Source organism: Balaenoptera acutorostrata, chromosome 3 (genome assembly GCF_949987535.1).
Source record: "Balaenoptera acutorostrata chromosome 3, mBalAcu1.1, whole genome shotgun sequence".
NCBI lineage: Eukaryota > Metazoa > Chordata > Mammalia > Artiodactyla > Balaenopteridae > Balaenoptera > Balaenoptera acutorostrata.
This window is the reverse complement of record NC_080066.1, coordinates 61792695-61811112: the sequence shown is the minus strand read 5'-3', so window position 1 is coordinate 61811112 and position 18418 is coordinate 61792695. Positions and strand designations below refer to the sequence as shown.

General features: G+C 33.8%; 1 protein-coding gene across 15 annotated transcripts in view; it reads left to right on the top strand.

Moving 5' to 3' along the window:
- The window catches only part of PEAK1 (pseudopodium enriched atypical kinase 1), a 289101-nt gene that overhangs the window by 135576 nt on the left and 135107 nt on the right, over positions 1–18418 (top strand). For 11 of the 15 annotated variants that reach the window (XM_057541915.1, XM_007197653.2, XM_057541913.1 and 8 more), the window contains one exon: positions 14099–14262. The exons of the other annotated variants lie outside the window; for them this stretch is intronic. The gene's annotated coding sequence lies outside the window, so the exon portion shown is untranslated. The remainder of the gene's footprint in view (positions 1–14098; positions 14263–18418) is intronic. 15 annotated transcript variants of the gene reach the window in all.

The window sequence follows — 18418 nt, the reverse complement described above, 5'->3', positions numbered from 1 at the left end:
TACAGCTCACCCTTGAATAACAGAGGGGTTGATCCAGGTGTCATTTATAGTCAACCCTCTGTATCTCCATTTCTTCCACATCCATGGATTCAACCAACCATGGACCATGTAGTACTGAAAAATATTGAGTATTGAATTTAGTATTAAAAAATATCTGCATGTAAGTGGACCCATGCCATTCAAACTAACGTTGTTCAAGGTTCAACTCTACTCTTACCTATCAAATAATTGAAGATGGGGATTAAAAGCTGTGATGGGAAATGATGGTTTTTATTATTGTTGTTTTAAATTTCTACATACAGTAAAATTTACTTTTTTACTAGTTCTGTGAGCTTTAACAGATGTACAGATCCATGTAAACTACTGCTACAAACAGGATACAGGTGGACCCATCACCCCAGAAAACTTCAAACTGTCCCTTTTTGTTCAAAACCTCTACCTACATTTAAGCCCTAGCAACTACGATCACCTTAGTTTTGCCTATTCCAGAATGTTGTATAAATGGAACTGTTCACTGTGAACTCTTTTGTGTGTGGCTTCTTTCTCTCAGCTTAATATTTTTGAGATTCATCCATGTTGTGTGTATAGTGGTTTATTCTTTTTTTAATTTATGAGTAGTATTCCATGTACAACTACATAACCATTTGTTTAGTCATTCACCTGTTAATGAACATTTGAGTTGTTTCCAGGTTTTAGCTATTATGAATAAAGCTGTTGTGATCGTTTTTTTAAAGAGAAAAGGAAAAAATTTTATTTATACATATTATAGGGACCCCAATAGTGAGCTCCTAAAGTATTCACAAAGGTAATTCACTTCATACTTTGAAATAATTATAGATTCGCAGGAAGTTGCAAAGATAGTACCGTATAGAGATGTTCCCTGTACCATTCACCCAGTTTCTCCTATTAGTTGCATCTTATATAACCATAGAATAATAATACCAAAATCAAGAAATTGATATTGATATAAAGTGAATAACAGTTCTTTGGCATTTTATCACATGTGTACATTCGTGTAACCAAGACTGCAATCTCACCAGAAAGATTTCCCTCCTTCTGTCCTTTTATAGTCTCACACACACACACACACACACACACACACACACACACACACACACACACACACACCCTCCTCTCGACCACCCTTCACCCGTGGAAACCACTAATCTGTTATCCATCTCTATAATTTTGTCATTTCAAGAATGTCATAAAAATGGAATCATATAGTATATATATAAACTTTGAGATTGGCTATTTTCATTTAGCATAATGCCCTTGAGATCCACCCAAATTGTGGTGTGTTCATTCCTTTTTATTGCTGATTTAGTATGTTTCATGGTATAGATGTACCACAATTTGTTTAACAATTCACCTATTGTAGGACATTTTAGTTGTTTCCAGTTTGGGTCTGTTGCTAATAAAGGTAATTATTGACATGTTAAGACATAATAAGTCTGCCATTTAATTTTTTGTTTTCTGTTTGTTTCCTCTTTTCATTTCTCTTTTCCTTTTCCTGCTTTCCTGGGGGTTACTTGAATACTTTTTAGAATTCCATGTTGATTTACTATAGTGTTTTAAAATATATTTCTTTGTATAACTTTTTCATCATTGCTCTAGATATTACATTGTATATTTATAACAGATCACAGTCTCCTGTACCACAGTACCACTGGCACTGCTACCTTTTACTACTTCAAGCAAAGTGTAGAACCCTTACCTTCCTTTAGTTCCTTTATCCTCCCTCATTTAATTAATATTTTTATGTGTAGATGTATTATTTATAGGTGTATATTATATGCATGCATACATATATTTTATATGTACTTGTTTTAAATATTTCCTTTACATACATTGTGAACCATATCAGACAGTGTTATAACTTTTGCTTAAACAGTCAGACATAATTTGGAAGACAAGAGGAGAAGAACTCTTACTGTATGTATCCATATTTTTACTCTTTTTGGTCTTCTTCCTGATGTTCCAAGATTCCATCTTTTTTCATTCCCTTTCTATTTAGAGAACTTTCTTTATCCATTCTTTTAGGGCAAGTCTACTAGCAATAAATTCTCTTATCTTTCCTTTATCTAAGAATATGTTGATTTTCTCTTCATTCCTTAAGGATATTTTTCTGGAGGAAAAATTCTGGGTTGACAGTTCTTTTTCTTTCAGCACCTGAAAAAGATTGTGCCACTTCCTTCTGACCTTTATAGCTTTTTATGAGAAATCCACTGATAGTCAAATTGGTTTTCCCCTGTAGGCAAAGGATCATTTCTCTCTTGCTGCTTTTAAGATTTTTTCATTGTCTTTAGTTTTCAGAAATTTGACTATTGTATGTCTTGGTGTGGATTTCTCTGGATTTATGCTGTTTGAGATTTGTTCAGCTTCTTGAATCTTTAGGTTTATGTCTTTTGCCAAATTTGGGAAACTTTTTCCAACCATATTTTTTCCAATATTTTTTCAGCCCTACCCTTTTTCTCCTCTACTTCCAAGACTGATGACATGAATGTTGGATCTTTTGTTATAATTTCACAGCTCCCTGAAGCTCTGTCCATTTGTATTCAGTCTATGTCTTTTGTTATTTAGATTGGGTAACTTCTATTGTTTTATCTTCTAGTTCACTGATTCTTTCTTCTGTCCCCACCATTCTCCTGTTTAGCCCATCCATTGGCTTTTTAATTTCAGTTATTATAATTTCAGTTCTGTAATTTTATTCTTTGTATCTTCTATTTCTTTGCTGAGACCTTCTGTTTCGTAGACTTTCTATTTTTCATTTGTTTCCAGTGTGTTGTCTCACTTAAAAATTCTCATTGAAGCATTTTATTATGGCTGCTTTAATATGTCATCTTGGTATTGGCATCCATTGTTTGTCTTTTCTCATTCATGTTGAGGTTTTCCTGATTTTTGGTATGATAAGTGGTTTTCAGTTAAAACCTGAACATTTTGGGTATTATGTCATGAGACTTTATATTTTATATCAATTTAGCAGGTCTCTTTTGATACTTCCCTGCCAGGGTGAAAGGGTACTGCCTCATTATTGCCACCTAGAAGTATAAGTTCAGAGTCCCACTTACCCTCCATTGACATCTGGGGAGGAGACTGCTGTACTTCTTGGCAGGGGTGGAAGTTCCAGCTCCCCACTCTAATGACACCAACCCTGCTGGGTAAATACCTAGGAGTGGAATTGTTGGGTTATATGGTAAGTTTTGTTCAACTTTCAAAGAAGGTGTCAAACTTTTTTGAAGTGGTGGTAAAATTTTACATACCTACCAGCAATGTGTGAACATTTCAGATGTTCTAAATTAATGTTATCCTATAGAACTTTCTGCAAGAATGAAAATGTTCTATATCAGCACTGTCCAATACTGTAACCACTAGCCACATGTGGCTCTTGAGCAGTTGAAATATGGCTAGTACATCTGAGGAAGTGAATTTTTTATTTTATTCAGTTTATCAATTTAAATTTAAATGGCTACATGTGGCTAGTGGCTACTGTATTAGAAGGTGAATCAGTGCAGCTCTACATCCTCATCAGTATTTAGGCACCACAGCTGTACATCCTCATCAATATTTAGAATTGTCAATCTTTCTAAATTTAGCCATTTAATGAGTGTGAAATGGTATCTTGTGGTTTTAATCATTTAATGTAATTATTGGCCATTTAATTTTTATAATGATTGTTTTTTGAAATGCAATTACTTTTGTTTGTTGACTTTTTTAAAAAATTATTTATTTATTTATTTTGGCTGTGCTGGGTCTTAGTTGCGGCACACGGGATCTTTAGTTGCAGCATGTGGGTTTCTTAGTTGTGGCATGTGGACTCTTAGTTGTGGCATGCATGCAGGGTCTAGTTCCCTGACCAAGGATTGAACCCAGGCCCCCTGCATTGGGAGCGTGGAGTCTTACCCACTAGACCACCAGGGAAGTCCCTATAATGATGTTTTTAAAACAGCAGAAGTTTTTAATTTTGATAAAGTATGGTTTATCAGGTGACTGTTTCTGTATTTCTTTTTTTTTTTTATGATTCATGCTTTTGAATCTTTGCCTATTCTAAAGTCATAAAAACTTTTCCCTGTTTTCTTCTTGAAGCTTTATAGTTTTACATTCTACTCTTAGGTTTATGATATATTTTCATTTAGTATTTTTACATATATAAAATCATGTCATATAAAAGCAAAATTCATTTTTATTCCATATGAATATCCAGTTGTTTCAGCAACATTTGTTGAAAATATTTTCTTTCTGCATTGAGTTACCATGGCACTTTTAAAAATTAATTGACCAAGTATTTTATAGTCTATTTTTGGATTCTCTGTTCAGTTCCAGTTTTCTATACGTTATCATTAGGCTATTACCAAACTATATGGATTGCTGTAAGTTAATGTTAACTCTAGAAATCAGGTATTGTAAGTATTCCTACTTTGTTCTTCATTTTCAAAATTATTTTAATTATTCTGTTCATTTGGATATTCATATACATTTTAGAATCAGCTTGTACATTTCTACAAAAAAAAAACCCTGGGATTTTTATTTAGATTGAATTGAACGTGTAGATGAATTTGTGAAGAATTGCCATATTAACAATTTTGAATCTTCCAATTCATGACTATGTTATATATTTTTATTTATTTCAGTTTTCTGTAATTTGTCTTAGCTTTGTTTTGTAGCTTTCATTTTATAGGTCTTACACATATTTTGTTAGGGATAAACTCAGGTATTTAATTTTGTTTAATGCTATTATAATGGCATTTAAAAGTTTTAAAATTTCTAGTTGTTTGTTGATATAGAAATACAATAGATACATGTATAATGAACACAAGTTCTACAGTCTTGCTGAAATCACTATATAGTTTGTAGACGCCTTAGGATTTTCTATGTAAATAATTTTGTCTCCTGTAAATAAAGACATTTTAACTTCTTCCTTTCCCATCTTTATGCTTTTCATTTCTTTTTTGTGCCTCCGTATAGCTATGATCTCCAGTATAATGTTGAACAGAACATTTATTATTTATTATTATGTCAGTATTTTACAGATGCCCTTTATCAAATGGTAGTTCATTTCCATTCTGAGTTTTCTGAAGTTTCTATTATGAATATGTGTTGAAATTTATTTAGTATCTTTTCTCTATTGAGAGGATTATATTGTTTTTCTCCTTTATTCTGTTAATATAGTTAATAACATTGATTTTTTTAAATGTAAAATCAACCTTGTATTTCTTCTTATATATTGCTGAATTTGATTTTGCTATTTTGTTAAAGATTTTTGCAAGTATGTTTATGAGAGATATTGGTGTGTAGTTTTCTCATAATGTCTTTTTCTGGTTTTGGAATCAATCTAATGCTGACCCTTATAAAATCAGTTGAGAAATGTGTCCTCCTCTACTTTTCTGGGAGAACTTATGTAGGATTTGTATTACTTCTGTCTTTGTATGTTAGATAGGATTTACAATGAAGCATTGGGGACTGGAGTTTACTTTGTGGGAATATTTTAAATTACAAATTCAATTTCTTTAATAGATATAGTGTTATTTGGGTTATGTGTTATTTCCTGAGTCAGTATTGGTAACCTGTGTCTTTTAAGGAATTTGTTCATTTCATCATAGTTGTCAAATTTATTGACATAAAAGCATTCATAGGGACTTGCCTGGTGGCGCAGTGGTTAAGAATCCACCTGCCAATGCAGGGGACACGGGTTTGAGCCCTGGTCCGGGAAGATCCCACATGCCACAGAGCAGCTAAGCCCGTGCACCACAACTACTGAGCCTGAGCTCTAGAGCTCGCGAGCCACAACTACTGAAGCCCGCGTGCCTAGAGCCCGTGCTCCGCAACAAGAGAAGCCACTGCAATGAGAAGCCCGTGCACAGCAACAAAGACCCAACACAGCCAAAAATAAATAAATAAATAACTTAATTTAAAAAAAATCATTCATAAATGGTCTCTTGTTCTTTTAATATTTGTAGAATCTTTAGTAATGTTTCCCCTTTCATTCCTAATATTGCTGATTTCTGTCTTTTCTCATTCAGTCTAGTTAGAGGTCTGTCAATTTCTTTTTCAAAGAACCTGTTTTTGGTTTCATTGATGTTTCTCTATTTTTCAGTTATCTATTTCATTGGTTTCTATTCTTTGTTACTTTGTAACTATCTACTTATTTGGTTTAATTTCTAGCCTCTTACGATGGTAGCTTAGATAATTGATTTTAGGTCTTTTCTGTCTAATATATGCATAGAAGACTGTAAATTTCCTCAAAGCACCTTGTTAGCTGCATCAAAAATTTTGATAGGTTAGGTTTCATTTTCATTCATTTCAAAGTATTTTCTAATTTCCCTTGTGATTTCTGGCACTTAGGTTATTTTAGAAGATGTTGTTAAATTTCTAAATGTTTGGGAATTTTCCACATATCGTTTTGGTTTTGATTTCTAATTTAATCCCACTGTGCTAAGGGAATATACTATGTGTAGTTTCAAATTTTTTAAATTTGTTAAGACTTATTCCTGGTTCAGCAGATGGGCTATCTTGGTAAGTGTTTCATGGGCAGTATAAAAGTTTGTATTTTGCTGTTGTTGGTTGAAATATCCTATAAACATCAATTCAGTTGATAGTGCTGTTCGAGTCTTCTTTATCTTTGGTGGACTTTCAGTGTACCTGTTCTTTTCAGGTACTGAGGGAGGAGTGTTGATGTCTCCAACTGTTTTGGGTGCTTGTTTGTTTCTCCCCTCAGTTCTGTCAGTTTTTGTTTAATGTATTTTGTAGTTCTGGTATTATGTACATATACATTTAGAATTATTCCATCTTCCAAATGAAGTGATCCCTTGATCATTATGAAATATCCCTCATCATCTCTGATACTATTTTTCTCTTGTCTTCTATCTTCTCTGATATAAATGTGGCTATTTCTTAAGATTTTGGTTTGCATGGTATATCGTCTATCCTTTTATTTTTTAACTATTTCCTTATTTTAGTGTGAGATTCTCATAGCATATATTTGGTCTTGCTTGTTTAATCTGTCTTTTAATTGGAGTATTTAGATAATTTACATTTAATGTATATATTAATGTGGTTAGGTTTAAATCTGCCATCTTTGCTGTTCATTTTCTATTAACCATTCCTTTGAATTAATTTTACTTTGGGATTCCATTTAATCTTTATTGGTTTTTTCCTTTATTGGCTTATTCTTTTTTCTACCTTTTTATTTACTTATTTTAGTGGTTGCTCTAGGATTTATAATATGCCTATTATTGCATTCTACTATCAAATAATTTTATACCATCTCATATAATGTAATACATTTATAACAGTATTCTTCCTTTGTCTCACAGTCATCTTTTTCTCTCTGAACTTCATTTTGACTAGATTATATTGCTGTGTCTTCAAGTTCACTGGTTTCTTTTTTTCTGCGGTGCTTATCTCATCCAGTGAAATTTTCATTTCAGATATTATATATTATATATTTTATCTCTAGAAGTTCTATTTGGTTCTTTTTGAAAATTCTCCATTTCTCTCTTCCCTGTGTTCCTGTTTTCATTTATATGGAGCATATTTATAACACCCTTTCAATGTCTTTGCCTCTTAATTCCACCATATCTGTCATTTCTGGGTCTCTCTGTGTTGACAGATATTTTTCTGCTTATGGGCCACATTTTCCTACTTCTTTGTATGTCCAGTAATTTTTAATTAAATGTCAGGTATTTGTGAATTTTACGTGTTGAGTTCTTGATTTTGTGGTATTTCTTTAAAGTGTATTGGACTTTTTCCTAATAGGCATTTTAAATTGCATATTAGTTTGATCCTTTCTAGGCTTTCTAGGCTCCCAAGCACCTTTCAGGAGGGTCTAGAGGAACTTTTATTTTAGGGCTACTTTTCCCCTGCTTCTGCATGTGGCCCTTCTGGGGTCATTACTGATAGCCTTGTATATTCAGTGAGGTTTTTTCCCCTCTTGCTGGAGGGAACTTGTTGAAATATTGGCCCCATGTCAGCTCTGTGAATCCTTTGTCTTAGAACTCCCTGGTAATTTTTTTCCTTAGAAGTTCTTCTTGGCTGGTCTCAAGAAACTTACCCTTCTCATGTACAGGTTTTTATTTAGCTAAATACTCAAGGGAGCCCTCATTTAAATTACTGGAACACTTTCACTGCTCTCTGGAACACTACCCCATAAATTCTAGCTACCTTGGCCTCCTTGTACTTTTTTCTCCATCTCCTCACGTCAACAAGATTGCCAGATTCTATTCGGGTTCTTCCTCCTGTACTGGAGTAGTAAATTGCTTCCTGTCTGAGAGCCTTGGGTGATGGTAGGGCTCGCCTTATTTGTTTCCCTTTTCTCAGGGATCACAGTCCTGTACTGCCAGTGTCTGAAAATAGTCCTCTCCTGTATTTTATATGGTGTTCTCGTTGTTCGCAGTGAGAGGATTATTCTGGACTTTTTACCCCCTCATGCCCTCAGAAGCAGAAGTTGAATCATTCTAGAATGAGTTTTAATGCTAACACCTTTACAAAATTGTGAAGCTCTCAGGCAGTTATTATTTTTTACATAACTTTTAACCATTTATTCACTTTTTCCTCAGTATTGTTATAAATGATCTTGTGTCGACTGTAGGAACTATTATTTATTTTTCAATTCAGGGAGCCCATTACAAACTTTAAATCAGAAGCTGACCCAAAGAAAATGATTTATCATACCTAAGAAATCTCACAAATTAGGAAAATGGATTTTCGAGTATACAAAAATTCTCTCACTATTATGGAATAGTCATTTTAAATATAAAATTATTATTTAATATTTCATTAGAAACATGAAAGACTTGGAATAAAATACTTGGAGATAAGGACTAAAATGAACCACTTGATCTAGTGTTAAAATATAAGTCTTATCATTTTAGAGCATAACCATGTGAGTATATGTACTTTATATCAGGAACCGGCAAATGTTATCCGGAAAGGGCCAGATAGTGTATATTTTAGACTTTGTGGGCCATACAGTCCTTGTTGCACCCACTCAACTAATCCTTTGTAGTACAAAAGCAGCCTTAGATGATACATTTTTAAATGTGCTAGCTGTGTTCTGATAAAACTTTATCTATAGAAAATGAAATTTGAATTTCATATAATTTTTATGCCCCAAAATATTTTTCTTCTTTTGATCTTTTTTTCCTGCTATTTAAAAATGTAAAAACTACATTCTTACCTTTCAGGTCATACATAAACAGGTGGCTGGTCAGACTTGGCCCCTGGGTCACAGTCCCTGCTCTATGTGAATAAAAAGCTCCCAAGTAAGCGGTAGGATTCCTGTCGGACTGTTGTGTTTTCATTCTAAGTAATGCTTTTACTTAGGGAACTAAATAAATAGTTCCCTACTATTAAATTAAATAGCAAAGTCAATAAGATCACACAGTACTGAGCCTATAGGGCTTTGATAGATTTTAAAATGTCAAAGGTTATATCAGAGGTTCCTCAGTTAATGGGGAATTGGGGCTAATGTCCAGTTTATCTTACTCTCAGACTGGCACCTTTTCTCTTTTTAATTATGCAAGGTTAAATTCCTTCCTTCCTATTTTGTTTCAATATGCCTATCTTATTAATGTTTAAAAATTAGCATATATGTATCCTAAATTTATTTATTTTGTGATGAAGTTGCCCTGGTACTCATAAACAAAATGTCCCCCCGCCTCACCAGCATTATATCATTTTTAACTTCATGCTGTCCCCACTTACAGGATCTAGGGATTTTTCTTCTTAGTTCACAATTTTGAGAATACAGCCTCTTCTCTTCATCATCTTTGCTTCTGTATTGTCTTCTACATAACCCTGTTAGCCAGTTAGAACACAAAACACATTTCAAAGCATATTCTCTTTTTTCTACCTGTTGTAGCTTAGCATACTAGTCAGGCCCCTCTTAGAATACTCAGAATTTGTCTAATATGTACAGCAGTGTCGATATATACAGTCTATGATTTTGTTTGGTGTTATGTTCACACAGTTAACTTGAGCCACACTTGAATGATTATGTAGTTTGTATTCTATAATCATAAGTGTATTTTCCTTCCTTAAGGTATATAATTGAAGTTGTTCTTTGGCAATACGCAATATCCAGTGCTGTGGAAGTTCTAGAAGAGAGGGCTTGAATTTAGGTATATGTTGCTGTTGCCTCAGTGAGTGGGTAGTAACATAGCTGCATATAGTCATTCATTCAGGGGATACTTTTCCTGCCTACATGTCTTCATGATGTTTTCCCAACACACTAGTACACCATCCAGGAAAAAAACAAACAGAAAACAAAAAACAAGAAAAAAAACAGGCAATTTATTTCTTTTTACATGCAGAGAGAGAATAACCTTTGTTTTCAAATATAAAATAAAAATAAGGATTGGTTCTGAAAGAAGCTATGAAGTAATAGAAAATCATCATCCAAAGAGAATTTGCATAGTTAGTTTAAAAAATGTTAAGAATTTTTAAGAATTGTTATTTTATTGTTGTCATTACATAGGAGTTAATAAATAGTTTAAAATCTGGCCAATTTTCACATATGTTTTGAGGGGTATGGAACTTAAGAGATTTTTTTCACAAATTTCATTATTTTGATAATTTAGAAACTTTTCCCCATGAGTATTATAAGCTTATTCCTATCTTAATGACGTGTATGCCCTACGTCTGGAAGATGCTTCCCTTAAACTTTTCCATTTCTGGCTCATTTCAACTTGAACATCATCTCTTCAGAGGGCCTTCCTTGATACACTGTGTAAAACAACACCTCCACCTTCCCAGTCTCTAACACCCAGGTTTATTTTCTTCAAAGCACTTATCACCATCTGAAGTTAGTTTATTTATTTGTCTCTTTCTGTATTAAAACGTAAGCTCTCTGAGGTGAGAGATCTTGCCTTTCCTATTATCTGTCTATCTGTACTACTCAGAACATTTCCTTTCATATAGTAGGCCTTAAGTATGTAATTTATATGTGGCTGGAAGGATGGATAATTGAAAGTATGTCTAATGCATGATCTGTAGGAATATTTGATAGGCTCACATGTATTGTGAGTCACCAAGAAAGAACACAGTGAGTAACTTTACCCAAATTTATTTCACTGTAGAACTACTTTTTCTTTAAGCATTTAGCTGTAGTAGACTTCCACAGAAGACATTTTGGAAATGTGACAGAGGTACTGATACATTTAATTTTTTTTTCTTTTTATATTATAATAATTTCAAACTTATATGCAAATTGTAAGAATAGTACAGATGATTTTTCCTAAATCACTTGAGTGTAAGTTGCTGACATTATACTGCATCACCTCTGAATTCTTTAGAGTGCATTTCCTACAAAGACATTCTGCCATGTAACCAGGATAAAATAATCACAATCAGGAATTCAATGTTGATAGGTTACTACCATCTAACCTACAGCCCTGTTCAAATCATGCCAGTTGTTCTGGAATTCAGTGGTGAGCACCCCGAGGAAGGAGGGAGGCACAGAGTAGGCAGCCTCAAAATCTGCATGTCTTTTCTTTCAAATCTTTGATCACTAAGTTCACATGTGTAGAGGAGACTCCATAGAGCCTAGTGGCAAGTAATAGCTGACATGGGAAGTTGTTGAGGTGATATTTCGGATTTGGAGTTTGAGTTCTACCAAACACATCAGAATAAAGCATTCAGAAAAAGACTATTTTGGGGACTGAGAGGAAAGGAACGCAGGGTGGATTATGGGAGGATAATCACTGCATTAGGAAAGAGTAAGGAGATGTAGGTTCTCATTTCAGTTTTTCCACTAACCAACACTTACCCATGGGAAATCACTTCACTTCTCTATCACTAAGTACTTTTCTAGGTTATCAGTATTTGTATATCCATAAGTTCAATTTCTTTTCATATTCAAATTTCAAAATAAAATAGGCATTAATTGCATTTTTCTTCTTTAAAGACTTATAATGGAAAGAAGACTGATTTTGCCACTCTTTATGTGATACTGGGCATCATCATTTCATCTATATATTGGTGATATATATTTTTTTTTTCTTGGTAATATTTTCCTACATGCTGCTCATCATTGTTATGTACCACATGAAGTGGTGGATTTAAGCAGTGTAAGAACACTGGGTATTGTTTTCATCATGAATAACCCAGCTGTGTCAGAGTTAGATATTGTTTGATGTTGCACAAACAAAAACGTCCTTTTTAAAATGCTTTTTTGTTGTCTTAAAATTTATTGAGAGGTTCAATTCTACAGTATGTAAGCACAGTCAGGAATCATTTAAAAGTGATCACATTGAAGACCATAATTCAAAGAGTCGTGTACCACAATGTTCATTGCAGCTCTATTTACAATAGCCAGGACATGGAAGCAAACCTAAATGTCCATCGACAGATGAATGGATAAAGAAGATGTGGCACATATATACAATGGAATATTACTCAGCCATAAAAAGGAACGAAATTGTTATTTGTAGTGAGGTGGATAGACCTAGAGTCTGTGATACAGAGTGAAGTCAGAAAGAGGAAAACAAATACTGTATGCTAACACATATATATGGAATCTAAAAAAAAAAAAAAAGTGCTTCTGAAGAATTTCGGGGCAGGACAGGAATAAAGACGCAGATGTAGAGAATGGACTTGAGGACATGGGGAGGGGGAAGGGTAAGCTGGGACGAAGTGAGAGAGTGGCATGGACATATATACACTATCAAATGTAAAATAGATAGCTAGTGGGAAGCAGCTGCATAGCACAGGGAGATCAGCTCGGTGCTTTGTGACCACCTAGAGGGGTGGGATAGGGAGGGTGGGAGGGAGACGCAAGAGGGAGGAGTTATGGGGATATATGTATATGTATAGCTGATTCACTTTGTTATAAAGCAGAAACTAACAACAACAAAAAATAATTCCAGGAGAGAGAAAGAACTGAGGTGAGGGACAGATGAAGATGAATGGCAAAATGTTGATAACTGTTAAAGTTGAGTGATGGGTATGTGGGTTCATCATTCTCTTTACTTTTGTATATGTATTTGAAAATTCCCATATTAAAAAGTTAAAAAAATAGTGATCACATTATCTTTTTCTTTCTTCTTAACTTTTCCAATTATTTTCCTTGTATTTGGTGTTATAGAGAAAACAAATTAGGGGTTGGGCCAGCTTAAACATGCATGTAATTAGTGCTCAGGAGTCAGAAATAAATAAAAATTTATTAATTTAAACTTTTTTTATTGGAGTATAGTTGCTTTACTATGTTGTGTTAGTTTCTGCTGTACAGCAAAGTGAATCAGCTATACCTATGCATATATCCCCTCCTTTTTGGATTTCCTTTCCATTTAGGTCACCACAGAGGTTTAAGTAGAGTTCCCTGTGCTATATAGTAGGTGCTCATTAGTTATCTATTTTATACATAGTAGTGTATATATGTCAATCCCAGTCTCCCAACATCCCACCTGCCCTTCCTCCATTGGTGTCCGTATGTTTGTTCTCTACATCTCTGTCTCTATTTCTGCTTTGCAAATAGGTTCATCTTTACCATTTTTCTAGATTCCACATATATGTGTTAATATTCAACATTTGTTTTTCTCTTTCTGACTTACTTCACTCTGTATGACAGTCCCTAGATCCATCCATGTCTCTGCAAATTGATGTTTTGTATACCAAATTGTAAATATATTTTATACTTAAGCCTAAAGTAAAACTGTGAAGTGGCTAGAGAAACTTTTGCAATTGGAGATGTCTACTTTCATATTTAACAGAGGCTATATCAAAGTTGGAAATCATGACTGTTAGAATTGGATTTTTATAAAGGTGAAATAGAGTTTAATGTTTCTTATATTTCTAGCCAAAAAAAGAAATATACAAGGACAATCAGATGAAGTCTTAGAAAGCCTCAAGTGCATCAGTGCTAGCTAGTTTGATTCCTATAAGTTACTTGGTTCTTAGGTACGGCATGGATAGTTCTTGAGTGTGTAAGATTCTATCCATGTCTCTTCCTAAGTAAGGAAGTTACTTCTTAAATGAATAAGTCTAATTTTGACTGTTGAGTGAGTGTGAAATTAAGAATATCCTAAAGGAAAGAAAATGTCCAATATACTTAAAACTAGTTTACTTCTCCAGTTTAGCTCTATTTTTTGTTGTTCTCTTGCAGTAAACATTGCTATCTTCAGAAAATAAGTTAAGGAATGAGAGGCAAGGAAGAAAAGACATTCATCTTGGAAGGACCCAAAGCACTTTGAAATTTAAATGAATGTAATGATAGCTGCTAAAACCGCCTTTGTCACCAAAATGGATGAAGTACTTCAAATTTAAATGGTAACCACATTTCTCATATCATGTTACATTTCCACCAAGAACTTTAGATGACTTGAAAGGTTTTATTTTTAAGTCTAAATATTTACCTTACAAATACCAAAGTGTAGATAAAGCTGATAATTTTATAACTTATTTAGCATAGTCAGGATTTTATTTTGCCTCTTAATGCTTGACCCTGATATTAGCCAAAAGAAATGTTGCTTTTTTCCCAGGTTATGAACTTCTTAACATAGAAACAGGTAAGCTTATTTGAGTAAGAATATGGCATAGTACTAGTATACTTATAGGTCCGTCCTTTATTAGATATTTTTTCCTTTCATAGAAATAACCCAGGCAATGTAAATGGTGGTATCCTATCACACATGCAAATGTTTTTTAGTTTTGCTTTCTGAACCTTATTTCATATTATTTTTTAGTTTCCTTATGTGACATCTGGTCTCTTGATCTTTTTCCTTTCATATCTGACATCTTATTTTAATTTAAGCTTTATTTTATCCTCTGCCCCTGTTTCTTAGGAATTTAGGTTTATAAAAGATACAAGGTTTTAAGTCTTTATGTCATTAAAAAAAAAAAAGACACAAGGATCCAAAATAGAAAAGGAGAGAGAAATTTGAAAAGATTATAAAATTATTTCTTATTGTGAAATTGCAGTGACTGTTATATTTTAAGTAGAGTGGAAAGCAATTATAGAAAGACTTAAAGATTCTTTGTCAGTCTTCTTAAATCTCCTTGATCTTAGGCCAGAATTGTTTCAATACATGTTTTGTGAAGACTCAAATGTTTGCAATTTTTTAATCACATCCTAGTGAAGAATTAGAACTTGTATTTATTGGAAGTCTATTAATTTGATTTTGAGGTATAATCATTTGTTTGCTTGAGTCAGTGTGTCTTGGTAGTGAGTGGGTGTAATTGAGTACAACTACGTCCTTGCTGTGAAATCAGGGCATGTGAAAAATCAGTCAAATACAGTATCAATTACTAGTCCTAATGATTCTAAGGAATGCAGGACCTATTATTTCAAGAAAATGATTTAAATTGGCAAGTGTAACCCATGATAAGTAGTATGTAAGGAATGAATGTTCTAATCACTCTTCCCTGTGTTAACATTAACCTGGATAGAAAATACCTTAACATTGATTTTTTGAAAAAAATTGTCCAATTATTGGTTAAACTTCTACTTATGGCATAATTAGAACTTTCCATGTTCTTGTCACTACCAACCATGTACCAGCATGTGGCCTTTTAAAAATGTCCAGCAAATTCTTTCTAGTCCTGAACCATTAAAAAATTAAAGTTGAAGAAAGTAACTTTTGAAACACAGCAGAAATTTAAGTGCTGAATGTTCACTCATACAAGCACGATAATACGCAGAAAGTCCCTGGGGGATTCCCTGGCTCTCCAGTGGTTAAGACTCTGCGCTTTCACTGTCCTGGGCCCGGGTTCGATCCCTGATCAGGGAACTAAGATCCCACAAGCCACGTGGTGTGGCCAAAAAAAAAGAAAAGAAAAAAAGAAAGTCACCAAACGTCCCTGTCTTCTCCATTAATGATCTAAGTTTTCTTTACCCGTTTGATTATATTTGATTCTATAGTCTCATATAACCACAGGTTCATTAATGAACCAAAAACAAAGAACATTATCAAAATTTTTATCATGATACTTTTACCACTCCTTATCAAACTCTTACTTCCATTTAAATTCATCTCTCAGTGATTTTTGGTAACCGTGGATAGGATCATTGAAATCCACAGGCAGTGGATTTTTTTAATCATTAATTTCCACTTTTTTTAACTACCAAATTTGTTTTTAGGATCATAATATTAACAAGGAACAGATTAAATTAGAACTTGACCTCTCTACAAAATAAAACAAAAGAATTGCCTTGATTCTCCCATAAAGTCCAGTTGAGAGGTCATGTAATTCACCTACATGAGACCACCTGAATTACATATTACTTAATTTTTCTGGCCCCATCTAAGCTGGGTGCCTCCAAAATCCCAAATCTACTGTGGTTTTTGATGAAGGAATGGAATCAGACTTCTGATTGTGCAACTGACAGAATTTCTAATTTGTACAATTAGAAATTCACATTTCTAACTGTGCAAACTATCATGGCCACTTTGAAGAGGCTGAAATTTAAAAGATGTGTTCTAGCTATGTTAAAGTTGAGCCAAACACCCAGTTTTATCTAAGTTCAGTTCATTAGCTTAAAATTATGGTTCTTGGGAGTAAGGGAAGTATATACTTGCAGACAGTAAGACCACTCTAAACAATGTATCTATCAGGAATCTTAAAATTCATAAAGCTTGATAGGCTCCATTTAAGACAAATGTCCTTATGGAGGGAAGCCTAGGTGTAATTTGACCAGACAAAAAGGAATTAAAAATAATAGTAATTAATGTGTATTGAGTGATTACCATATGCCAAGCATTCGGATTTGTGCTTAATATGCATTATCTGAAGCTTCACCGCTCTATTTGACATAGGTCCTATTATTAAATATCTCCATCTTACATACGAGGAAACACATTCTCAAAGAAGTTGTGTAAATTGCCCTACATCAAGTTGCTAGTTCAAGGTAGAGCCAGGTCTATCTGACTCCGTGACCTGAGCTCTTAACCAGGAGTTTATTCTAGTTTACAAACATTCAATACTTCAAAACTTCAACTTGTGAAGTTTTTATTTACCTAGTGGCAGATAAGGAGAGGTCTTTTTTTTTTTGTAAAGGGAGAGGTCTTATTAGCAGCATTCTCATTTCAGCTTTGTAAAATTATGTTCCCTTTAGATACATAGTATTTTTCTTTTGCAACATCAGTTTTATTTTGTCAATAATTTATCATTGTTTTGATTATGTTCTTAAAGTGTTAGTTATTATTTAATGGAAAAGACAACTTAATCTACTAAGTAAAGGTTAAATTACTTGAAGATGATATCATTAGACCTGCGTTTTATCTGAGATACAGAAGACAGAGAAAGATAGGAGACATGGGTGAGGAAAAAATGCAAAACTGACCTCTTTACTCAGCTGTCCTTCCTTAAAGTCTTATTTGCCTTTCTCTTTATCCCAAGAAAATTCTTCCTTGTTTTTCAGTCTCAGTAACTGATACTGTTACTAAAAACTAAAATAGTAATGAATCTGTAAACCAGTTTGTCTTTTTTTTTTTTTTTAATTTTATTTATTTATTTATTTATTTATGGCTGTGTTGGATCTTCGTTTCTGTGCGAGGGCTTTCTCTAGTTGTGGCAAGCGGGGGCCACTCTTCATCGCGGTGCGCGGGCCTCTCACTATCGCGGCCTCTCTTGTTGCGGAGCACAGGCTCCAGACGCGCAGGCTCAGTAATTGTGGCTCACGGGCCCATTTGCTCCGCGGCATGTGGGATCTTCCCGGACCAGGGCTCGAGCCCGTGTCCCCTGCATTGGCAGGCAGATTCTCAACCACTGCGCCACCGGGGAAGCCCCAGTTTGTCTTTTTTTTAATTTTTATTTTATATTGGAGCACAGTTGATTAACAACGTTGTGTTAGTTTCAGGTGTACAATAAAGTGATTCAGTTACGCATATACACGTATCTATTCTTTTTCAAATTCTTTTCCCATTTAGGTTATTATGGAATATTGATCAGAGTTTCCTGTGCTATGGCTATGCAGTAGGTCCTTGTTGGTTATCTATTTTAAATATAGTAGTGGCGTAAATTTTCTGTTAAATTTATATACAGTCCTTTTCAAATAGGTACTTCTTATCCTAATGGTAGAAAACTAAGTACATTAACCTATTATCAAAGTTCAAGATGGTAAACTTATCATCAAGACTCAACATATTAAAGATATCAATTCTCCCTAATTTGATATATAGGCTTAACTCAATTCCTAAAATCCTGGCAAGATTTTAAAATTTATATGGAAAGGGAAATAAATTAGAACAGCTAAAACGATTTTGAAAAAGAAGGATAAAATGGAAGGAACCACTCCACCTGACTGCAAAACTTATATAGCCACAATACTCAAGACTGGTATTGGCAGTAGGATAGACACATAAATCTATAACAGAATAGATAACCCCACACAAGTATAGCCAGCTAATTTTTTTTTTTTTAACAAAAGTGTAAAGGCAATTCAATGGAGAATGGATTGTCTTTTCATCAAATAGTGCAGAACAAT